Below are 11,770 nucleotides of genomic sequence, written 5' to 3' on the forward strand. Positions count from 1 at the left end.
TTTCTTTCTTTCTTTCTTTCTTTCTTTCTTTCTTTCTTTCTTTCTTTCTTTCTTTCTTTCTTTCTTTCTTTCCTTCTTTCCTTCCTTCTTTCTTTCATCTAGCCATCCACCTATCCATCCCCTTACCTACCTACTTACCTATCACTAAATAATAGCTGCTGGGCAACTGGGCTCTTTGTTTTCATGTAGAGAGTATATTTCAAGGAAGTAGATTTGTTTCTTTTTTAAAAAAACAGTTGTAAAGTTACCTTCCAGTTTGCTTAGTTTAGGTGGAGTAAAGAAAGTGACGTCACCTGTGGAACACTGGATCCTCAGGGCAAGCACCTGCCCTGGATACACGTGATACCACCTCCTCCTAGTGTCCCTGAGGCCTCTGCGTGGGTCTGGTTCACTGGTGGGCCATGGGTGGTGAATTCTCTGGAAGGTTATTTCATAACATGTTTGCACATTGCTTTGGAGTGAAGGTTGCCAGAGTTTAAGATACTGGATTCCATTTTACTTCCCGTCTAGGAGGAGACATTGTAGTAAAGATATTTTTCTAAAGAAATTCTTCACATTGGGGATGGATCCAGGTTTTGGTGGATATTAAGGCTATACAATTTTGTAGATCATGTTTAAGGAAAAGTATATAAAAGTGGTTATGAAATTAAATATTTAATTAAAGTTAGAAAAATAATCTCAACAAATTATACTTTAAAAATACAGAATATATCATAAACATCACAAAATCTGGAAAAACAATATAATATTTATTATTAATTAACTACTTGGCACACCTTTCTTATATTTTGCCTGTGTACTCCTAAATTTCCTCTTCATATGATAATGGCTTTTAAAAATAAATTTTCATGAAGAAAATAGAAAGTAATTCGATCTGCTAGTATGTTTGATTGAAATTTATTTCTTATTATTGATAATTGAGATGAATGAGACATTCAACTTCTCACAGAAATTCTGTTTGCAATATTGCTAAGCGTGTTTTACAAAAGAAGGAAATCTGATAAATTCTATTTTGCATAATAACTATTCAAAAAGAAAGATAAAGAAATATGTTTCATTTATTATTGCATATTTGCTATTATCAAGCATGTTCTTAACAGGAGTGAATTTCCAATTTGACTAGATGTCATGAGAAGTAAATCTTCCACTTAAGATTTAAACATCTGTTGATTGGAAGAATTTTCCACAGACTAGTTTCTGGTTCCACGTGTTTCAAACATCTTTTCTCCTCTGTTGCTGGCAGACTGTGATGCCAAGTGCCATAGAGAACACTCATAGACTGATACAGTCTCTGGGCCCCATCTTTTTTTTTCAAATTGAAGTATAGTTGATTTACAATGTTTCAGGTGTACAGAAAAGTGATTCAGTTATACACACATATATATGTATATATGTGTATATATATATATTCTTCTTCAGATTCTTTTCCATTATAGGTTGTTACAATATATTGGATATATTTCCCTGTGCTGTACAGCAGGTCCTTGTTGTTTATTTTATATATAGCAGTGTGTAACTGTTAATCCCAAACTCCTAATTTATTCCTTTCACCGTTTCCCCTTTGGTAATCCTAAATTTGTTTTCTATGTCTGTGAGTCTATTTCTGTTTTGTAAATAAGTTCATTTATATCATTTTTTTAAATCCCACATATAAATGATATTATATGATATTTGTCTTTCTCTGTCTGACTTATTTCATTTAGTATGATCATCTCTAGGTCCATCCATGTTGCTGCAAATGGCATTATTTCATTCTTTTTATGGCTGCGGAATACTCCATTGCGTATCTGTCGATGGATGCTTGGGTTGCTTCCATGTCCTGGCTATTGTAAATAGTGCTGCCATGAACATTGGAATGCATGTATCTTTTTGAATTAGAGTTTTCATCTTTTCCAGATATATGGCTCTCATACTTTTATGTCATGATGTTGGCTGGGTTTGCTCCGTAGACAGTAGGTTACTCTTAGAAGACATTCCTACTCCAGGACAGCTTGTACTAACAACATGGAAGTGACTGGAAACCACATAAATATACATCAGTAAAATCAAATAAATTTATTCCCAACTAAACTTCCCTTTAGTTGGATCCTCAGAATCCATATAGCCACTCTAACTCCACCAGACAGCAGAGGAAGTCTGATGGAAGAAACGTCATAGTGGATAAATACAGTGTTCTTAACAAATTACAGCAAATGTACAGTTGATTCTCATTATTTGTGGATTCTGTGTTTATGAATTTGCTGACTCACTAAAATTTACGTGTAACCCAAAAGCAATATTTGCAGCACTTTTTTGGTGGTGGTTCATAGATAGGTACAGAGAAATGAAAAACTTGAGTTGTTCGATGTGCAAGTTCCCAGATGAGGTTGAACAGGGTGACGCCCTGCCTTCTTATCTCAGTTCTCATGCTGTAAACAAGTGTCCTTTCTGCAGGCGATTCAGTACCACATTTTTTGCATTTTTGTTGATTTTGCTAGTTCAGTGACCCTGAAGTGTAGCACTAAAGTGCTGTCTAGTGTTCCTAAGTGGAAGAAGGTTGTGAGGTGCCTTGTGGAGAAAATACATTTTGAATAAGCTTCATTCAGGCAAGAATTATTATAGTCTGTCGGTGGTAAGCTCAATGTCAATGAGTCAACAGTATATATTATATAAGTCTTTAAACAGAACCACATGTAAAATAAAGTTATGGATATGTATTGATCAGTTGACAAAAATGTTGTGACCAGGGGCTCACAGGAACCTAACCTTGTATTTCTGCTAGGAGCAACGATTCAATATTCACTAATTCAGCTCTCATGGTGACTTTATAAAATTGTATAATTACTGCAAATAACAAGAGTCAACTGTCTACTACCTTAGCAAATTTTACAAAAGCATATGATCATGTGAACACATCACTAGGGTTTCTCGCAAGGCCTTGGAAGATACCTGTGCAAGTCAGGGACCTGGAAAGTTAATCTCTGTTTTTTATGATTCTGGGCTGCAGGAACCCAGAAATCATTTAAGCACTTTCCCCAGAGGAATAAGATGTACTTTCTTTGCTTTTAGAAAATGGGAAACTGAGCCGAAAATGCCACTGGTCCACTTGGTGGTCACCACTTTGTGGTGGTTATCTAATTCTGATCTGCCTCCAATTATTGCTATTTACTCCAGGGTGATTAACTAGGAAAGCAACAGCCTGATAATTCTCATGAAAATTAGTGATTGTTTGTTTTTCCTTCTCTTAATAGTTGACCTTAATAAGAATTTTTCTTATGTTTCCTTCTGAAAAACATTAACAAAATGAGAATAATCACCACACAATAAGGGTTTATTGTGTGAGACAGATTTTATATACTATGGCATTCAGCCTCAACTATTATTGAGGCAGGTGGTATCATAACTTTCTTACCAAACTCAGCAACAACTGGCTGAAAGGTTGAACTACTTGCCCAGGATCACAAACTTGTAAATGAGAAAACTGGTCTTGGAACCTGGTCCATTTATCTCCAACAGTCATGTTCTTTCCACTCAACCGTCTTGCCCTTCAGAGGCAGATCAGCAGAGTATACACAGATATTTAACACGATATAGTCTTCTATTCCTCTCTAAGGAACTGGAGAAGACTCATAATCGGGGAGCTTGAACCAGTAGTTCTGACTCTGTGTGACTCTCTTTTTGTTCGTCCCACATCATTCCTGGCCCTTGAAGTCTGGTCTGGGATGGGATGTTGATCTTTGCTTATCAATCCATAAGGTGGAGGTTCTCTGCCTTTCTTACTGAGATGCTAGGCCTGTTTTTACTTCTGTGACCTTTGTCTGTTTTCAGTATCAGCATCATTTTTCCCATGATGATGGGGGTGGGGAGCAGGAGGGCACAGTGGTGTGAGCTCCAAGCGTGAAACAGAATTCTTTTTTTTTTTTTTTTGCGGTACACGGGCCTCTCACTGTTGTGGCCTCTCCCGTTGCGGAGCACAGTCTCCGGACGCGCAGGCTCAGCGGCCATGGCTCACGGGCCCAGTCGCTCCGCGGCATGTGGGATCTTCCCGGACCGGGGCACGAACCCGTGTCCCCTGCATCGGCAGGCGGACTCTCAACCACTGCGCCACCAGGGAAGCCCGATGAAACAGAATTCTTATCTCCAGGTCCCGTGGTTCCAAACTGTACACCATAGGTCCCTGGGACACCCCAACAAACTCACAGGAATGCCAAGGAATGATTCAAATTTCTGAGGAAACCGCAGCGATGTTCAACATCTGCTGAACAGCACATGAACCAATAGCTCAAGGGAATTCACAGTTTCAAAATGAGATCACATTACATTTCTCTTGATGAAATATCTTTTACATTTTAATTGGGGTCTAGTTGTTTTACAATGTTGTGTTCGTTTCTACTGTACAGAGAAGTGAAGTAGAGTTCCCTGTGCTATACAACAGGCTCTCATTACTTATCTATTTTATACATATTAGTGTTTATATGTCAATCCCAACCCCCATGTCATCCCACCCTTGATGAAATATGTCTGCAGAGTTGTTTGTTTTTAGAGATTGCTGTGATAAATAAGAATTTTACCTGACTCTAAGATTTCAGAAGCTGTGTGGGGCTCAACAGGCACACACGTACTATTGGTAAGTAATTGTGACTATTAAGAATGAAACGGCTCTTATTACTTCTTTCGAATTATGCTTTTTTTTTTTTTCCCCCCAAACAGCTAGTAAATTGTTAGGACAAAAGTACTTGCTCTGTTCTTTGGACCTAACGACTTAATAAATAGAATTGTCAGGTATCTTTCTGGGCCTACAGCATCAGGAAGAAATTACTGAGACACTAAGGGCACCGTGAACTGAGAAGCTTGGGAAGCTCTGAGCTCTGTCCTGGGCAACAAGCTATAGTACTTTAAGTGTTTCCTTTTTTAATTTTTTATCGAACCAAATATCAGTTTTATTACTGATAAATTTAGAAAATATGGTTTTACATCAGTAGCCCACTGGATTTGCTGATTCGTCAGACCTGAGTTAAACAGATTTATCCACGTGATCGCAGGATGCAGGTAGGCTAAACCCAGGACCCACCAGGAGCAGACCCCTTGCCATGAGACACAGAGCAAACGAGGACATATGTATTTTGCAGATAGGTTGGTTCACAAAAACAGGCAAGAGAAAAAGAGTCTGAGGGTGGGAAGATTCAGTTTCATTAGATAAGTCACTCATTCCCCCTGCTTAGGGAGAAGAGGGAGGGGGAAGGAAGAAAGATCAGGAATTTTCCTGGTGACAGTGTCTCCACACGGAAACTTGAATCAAGGGAAATGGAAATTCCTCCCATATACAAAATGAGTGGTAGGGGCTGGACATTGAAAGACAATACATTGTGTTTTAGCAAATAAGTTTTCATTTCCTTGCGAGTGAGTCTGAAGCATTTTTCACATTATCAAATTGTCTTAGCTCTTACGTGAATTGGCTTTTCATGACAAGTACATTTTTTAAAGGTCATTAAAAATGTACCCTGTCGGAAAGGAATATTTGTGATAAGGCTGGACAGGGAACGGAGTAAAGAAAGAGCCCTAGCTGAGGATGGGGAAAATACTTAATCAGTTCCTAGCATTTTCACCCATGATGAAAATCGTTTCTCTGTTAAGCTCTCTGTATTCATGAGAGAGTCTGAATTTCTTCCCTTGCAAATGCCTTATTGCCCTCACGCTTCTTTCTTCCAGGGAAGCCTGAACCACAGATAAACTTCCACACTTGCTTTGCCTTGACCACACAGGGGAGAGATGGGCCTGCCGAGAAAATGCCACAACCAGCAGAACTGGAATCACTGCACATTCGTAATTACCACACTCAGCACAGCCCTGCAAACTCGCTCAGCTTCTCTAGAAAGCTTGTTCTCATTCTTTGAAACTTCAAGCCTTTTTCCTTCTCTAAGGAGGAGACGCACACTCCAACACACCCGCCACCCACTCTCGGCAATGAATCATGTATTAGGCTGTGGAGAGAAAGCTGAAGACATCAGTCAGGAAGCACCTTACGTTCCCACCACCAAATCCATACGCTGCCTGTGTTTGCACCAGTCTGTCTTCTCCTTTCTCCTCCCTAATGAAAATGAGCAACAGCTCACCTTCTGTCAAAAGTTGATCACAGGTACACTGAATGCCATACCTACTTCCTTACCTGCCTCCTTCCTCCCTCCCCTCCTTATTCCCCTTCTCCCTCCTTCCTACCTTCCTTCCTTCTCAGTAGGACACTCCAGTAGAAGCTTCCTCACTGTACCCCTGTCTACTCGGGCATACAGTCGACCTTGGGTATCGGTGAATATGGAGGGCTGATTGTACTACTTCATTTTATATAAGGGACTTAAGCATCCATGGATGGTATCTGTGGGAGTCCAGGAACCAATCCCCCTCTGATACTGAGGGACAGCTGTATAGACATCTGCATTATTGTCCAAACCCTCCTCTGACATGGCCTGCTCCCCACTGCATCTTGCTTTGCCATTTCCATCAGAAGACACTTCTCAAAGGGACGTCTCTTCACACGTCCATCACCCTGTTAGGCTGAAGGTATTTATTAGGGGTAGAGAAAGCTCCCTGGTGGGTTGAGAGGTCTGGACAAATGGCTTCTAAGCTGGTATTTCAGGACTGATTGCGTTGGAATCTTTGGGCAGAGGCCCAGGAATCTCCATTTTTTTTTTTTTTTTCGCGGTATGCGGGCCTCTCACCGTTGTGGCCTCTCCCGTTGCGGAGCACAGGCTCCGGACGCGCAGGCTCAGCGGCCATGGCTCACGGGCCCAGCCTCTCCGCGGCATGTGGGATCTTCCCGGACCAGGGCACGAACCCGTGTCCCCTGCATCGGCAGGCGGACTCTCAACCACTGAGCTACCAGGGAAGCCCAGAGGTGGGTTTTTATATAGACGAATAGTCTAGAAGTTTTCTTGATCAACAAAATGTTGGATCACGAGGATTCAGTAGTATAAACTTTATTTGCATTTAACTTGGCCTGGTGTCTATTATTTATCTGCATTGGGACCCTCAGGAGGAAGATAAAATAACATTTTGAGATATCACGAAAAAGTATTTTATTATACCCTATTAACCAATTTGGAAACTGTTGTTTGCACAAGACACTAAATATTAAAAATGCTATACAAGTATATTATATAAAACACTGGGGAAAATGGCTATAATTACTCAGTAATTTCCAGAATATTTCAGCTTCAGCTTTATGCCACCTCATTTTAAGATGGAGGAGAGCTGTTCACTGGGGACTCATTTGCATTGATAACATGCTGTGCCTTTAATGGACCCTCAGCAAAAGCCAAGACTATGAGTGGGATCCATAGTGCACATTCTTTACTAAAGCTTTTTAATGCATTTAACTACATCTGGGTATTAGTCTTAATAATCTTTCTGAGCTTTGACTATTATTGCTCCTTAGTGCATTACTAAGAAATACAGAATTGCATGTGGTATTCCCATTAAATAAGCAAATTCGTATTAGAAGTCATTATGAAAACTAATTATTTAGGAAAAGGCAGGCCATGCTACTGGTTGGGAAATCCTGACATCATATTTCGGGATATGAAAATACCCTTCATCCCTGGAGCATCTTCCCCAGAGCAACATCTGAGTGTCTTTCCCTAATCCACATCATCTCTTTTGCTTCTCTGTATGAGGGTGAGCCCCTGCCTGCCTAGACTTGATTTTCCTAGGTTGTCAGGGCTCCCCAGGGATGGGAGGGAGACCTGCAGGGCTGGCCAGTGGGTTGGTAAAGTGTTGGACTTGTTGGCTGGGTGCTCGAGGTTGCAGCTACCATGGATTGTCCCCTGTGCACTGGGCATTTTTCTTTTGCTACTTTGTTCATGCCTCACAAATAGCAGTCCTCACTTCACAAACAAGAAAACAATCCACACATCTAGAAAGCGGGACTTGCATTTCAAACCTGGGTGGGCCAAACTATTAAATCCTTTCTCCTCTCTGAGGCACCAACCCCTCTCTGCAGGGAACTAGCAAAGAGAAAAATCCCTTTCTTGTTTCAGACAGACGGGAATGAAGAGTCGCATGGAAGCAAAGGAAACTCTTCCTTTCTGAGGGGTTGGGTGGGTCTGTGCTTAATTACCATAGAGGACCTGGGAGGTGGAGGAATTTCCTTAGAAGAGTGCATTACTGAACTTGAAAAGAGGATTAGAGCCATTAAATTAGTTCCTTGACACCTTCTGGGAAAAGGTAAATATCATTACAGTTTTTCCATTTAGAGAAACACCAGTACAGAAATACTGAAGAAGTGTCTCCCGTTGTCAGAGAGGTGGGAGAGACGGGTGGATTTAAACTGACTTCTCAGATTTCTTACTCTAATTGCTACACCATATTTTCAAACATTAAAATGTCTCAAGCTTTTGGCAAGAAATTTTAAAACATCAAAATTCAATTCTCTGCCAATTACCAGCCATTTAATTTAGGAGTACCTAATTGAGTTTTCTGATTTTAAGGTACTTACAGACTAGAAACTCATATGCTGTATTTGAGCCCAAAGCTAAATTTTTATGGGCAAGTTATAACCTTTCTAATAGACTTTGAAATGCAGTGACTGATCCTTGCAGGTATAACTGTAATGAGCTTTCATCTCTTGTTTGAGTGCATTCTCCACCTGAAATTGAATTTTTTTTTTTTTTTTTTTTTTTGCCGTACGCAGGCCTCTCACTGTTGTGGCCTCTCCCGTTGCAGAGCACAGGCTCCGGACGCGCAGGCTCAGCGGCCATGGCTCACGGGCCCAGCCGCTCCGCAGCATGTGGGATCTTCCCGGACCGGGGCACGAACCCATGTCCCCTGCATCGGCAGGCGGACTCTCAACCACTGCGCCACCAGGAAAGCTCCTGAAATTGAATCTATAATAAATCATGTACTGGAGTCCAAGCTGCCATCTCAGGAGGACAGCTGAGCGAAAAGGTCAGGGAAAATGGGTCTTTGTTTAAAGTGGTCCCAGAAAAAATATCTCATCTAAAACCTGTGGGAAGTTGACACTTTCATTTTTTTCTTTATCTCACTGCCTGCACTCTGACGAGCAGAGCAGGGGAGAAACAAAACTTTGTTCATTTAATGGGCATCAGGATCTAAGAAACCTCAGAAAGCAAAGAGACAATCTATTACATTTAAAATATTAGATTTTATGTCAGATACCAGGTGTGTTTTTGAACTAGTGTGACTTGATATGTAGCCTAGGGACACTTACATATCAATTTGGATGGTGATGAGTCACATCCAAGTTGAACATATATGTGTATCTATAATTAAGCTTTGTCCAAATGTTTCTACAAGAAAGGAGCTGCTTTCTTATGTCTTGGTACAAAGATGTAATCCCCCAAAATATTTATTGCAGAACAACCTGTTTCAACCTTCCTAATTTTACTGTGGTGACTGGAGAGAGAAAACTACTGCATTTAAATGGAGCTCCATGTCTTACATGCAGTCAAGATTATGTAAGTGTTTGTTGAATGAATGTGTGAACATATAAATGGATAATAAAGTGTGACAGAATCGACCAAGTTCCTTCTGTGTCACATTGGCTTTTTTTTTTTTTTCTGTGGTACGTGGGCCTCTCACTGTTGTGGCCTCTCCCGTTGCAGAGCACAGGCTCTGGGCGCGCAGGCTCAGCGGCCATGGCTCACGGGCCCAGCCGCTCTGCGGCATGTGGGATCTTCCTGGACCGGGGCACGAACCCCTGTCCCCTGCATCGGCAGGCGGACTCTCAACCACTGCACCACCAGGGAAGCCCAACATTGGCCTTTAAAAGGGATTTTTTCTTCTTTTTAAAAATTGAAGTATAGTTTATTTACAATGTTTCAGGTGTACAGCAAAGTGATTCAGTTTATATATATATATATATATTTATATATATATATACTCTTTTTCAGATTCTTTTTTTTTTTTTGGCCACGCTGCATGGCTTGTGGAATCTTAGCTCCCCGACAAAGGATCGAACCCCAGCCCACAGCAGTAGAAGCGTGGAGTTCTAACCATTGGACAACCATGGAATTCCCCAGATTCTTTTCCATTGTAAGTTATTACAAGATATTGAATATAGTTTCCTGTGCTATACAGGTCCCTGTTGTTTATCTATTTTATATATAGTAGTGTGTATCTGTTAATTCCAAGTTCCCAGGTTATCTCCTCCCACTTTCCCCTTTGGTAACCATAAGTTTATTTTCTATGTCTGAGTAAAATGGATTTTTAAGTTGAGTCCAAAAAGCACTCTCAGGGTGAATATGACTGTATTACAGAAACAATCTTTGGGCAAAATAAGTTTCCTCGGAAAAAGTTCCTGCATAGAGAATTAGTGTTGGTGTTATCAGAATTTGGTTGGCAGAACCACTAAAGAATCCTGAGAATAAAGACAACCTGTCTCTTAGCCTCTAGTAGATCATGTGTGGGTGGGTCTCGCCACTTCCAGGTATGACTCTATGAGTGGAAAGAAGCCCCCTACATGAAGGAGTATTTTTATTCACAGATGCAGACAAATGCCAGAAATCCTTTTAAAAGGATTTCCTATGGATGGAAGAAGGTGTCTTAAAAGCTCTCTGTTTCCTATGTGATTGAGCCGCTGTGAGGAGATTCACAGCTGACTGAAAAGGCACTGAATCCCTGAAACTAAACATATAAGGTATAATAGAAGCCACATCATGGGCTTTGAAATCAGAGTTTCGGGGTGTGAATAAAAACACAATTACTAGTTATGACTTTTACTTGACCTGTTTGAGACTCAATTTCTTTTTCTTTTTTTTTTTTAGTGGCTTAAAAGAAACAAAAATTTATTATCTTACAGTTCTGAAGGACAGAAGTCTGGCACAGGTCTCAATGGGCTAAAATCAAGGTGTTGGTAGGGATGAATTGTTTTCTGGAGCTCTTGGGGAGAATCTGTTTCCTTTCCTTTTCCAGTTTCTAGAGGCTGCCTACATTCCTTGGCTTGTGGCTCCCTTTCTCTGTCTTCAAAGTCAGCAATGGTGTATCTCTGACCATTCTTCCACAGTCATATCTTGAGACTCAATTTCTTTATGTGTAAAGTGAAGGTATTATTCTAGAAGTATTATTCTAGAAGTATTCTAAAGTAGAAGTTATTATCTACTCTATAGAAGGGTGAAATAATATATGTAAAATGATTAGCACAATACTATTCTCTTAGCAGTTGCTTGATAAACGGTAACTATCAACATTATTGAACAGACACACATCCTACCTTGAAATGTTCATTATCTGCCTCTACCTCTTTAGACAGTCACACAATATTTATTGTGCAGCTACTATAAGCCAGAAGGATGCTAGGTATCATACACACAGTGTTGACCAAACACATATAACCCCCTGTTCTCATGGAGTTTACAGTCTAGGAGGGAAGATGGACATTAAACCAGTAATCTTGGGACTTTCCTGGAGGTCCAGTGGTTAAGAGTCCTATGCTACCAATGCAGGGGGCACTGGTTCTATCCCTGGTCGGGGAACTAAGATCCTGCATGCTACATGGTGCGGCCAAAAATAAATAAATAAATAAACCAATAATCTTTAGGCAGAAAAATCGGAAAACGTGAAATGACCATGGGTGACCCAACAATCCAAGCTTTATTATTTTGAACAATTTTTAATCCTTTCCTTCCCTCCCCTCTTTGTCTCTTCCCATGGGCTATAGGGAAGTTCAGAAGAAATGTATTATTATCCGCGTCTCTAGTCTTAATAATTTTTTAAACCACAGGCTTTAAGGTAGTTTAAAATGGGTAATTCAATGTATTAACCAGTATTTTTGTTGCAGAAA

Source organism: Monodon monoceros, unplaced genomic scaffold, assembly GCF_005190385.1.
Source record: "Monodon monoceros isolate NGI ecotype Baffin Bay Population unplaced genomic scaffold, NGI_Narwhal_1 Super_Scaffold_15, whole genome shotgun sequence".
NCBI lineage: Eukaryota > Metazoa > Chordata > Mammalia > Artiodactyla > Monodontidae > Monodon > Monodon monoceros.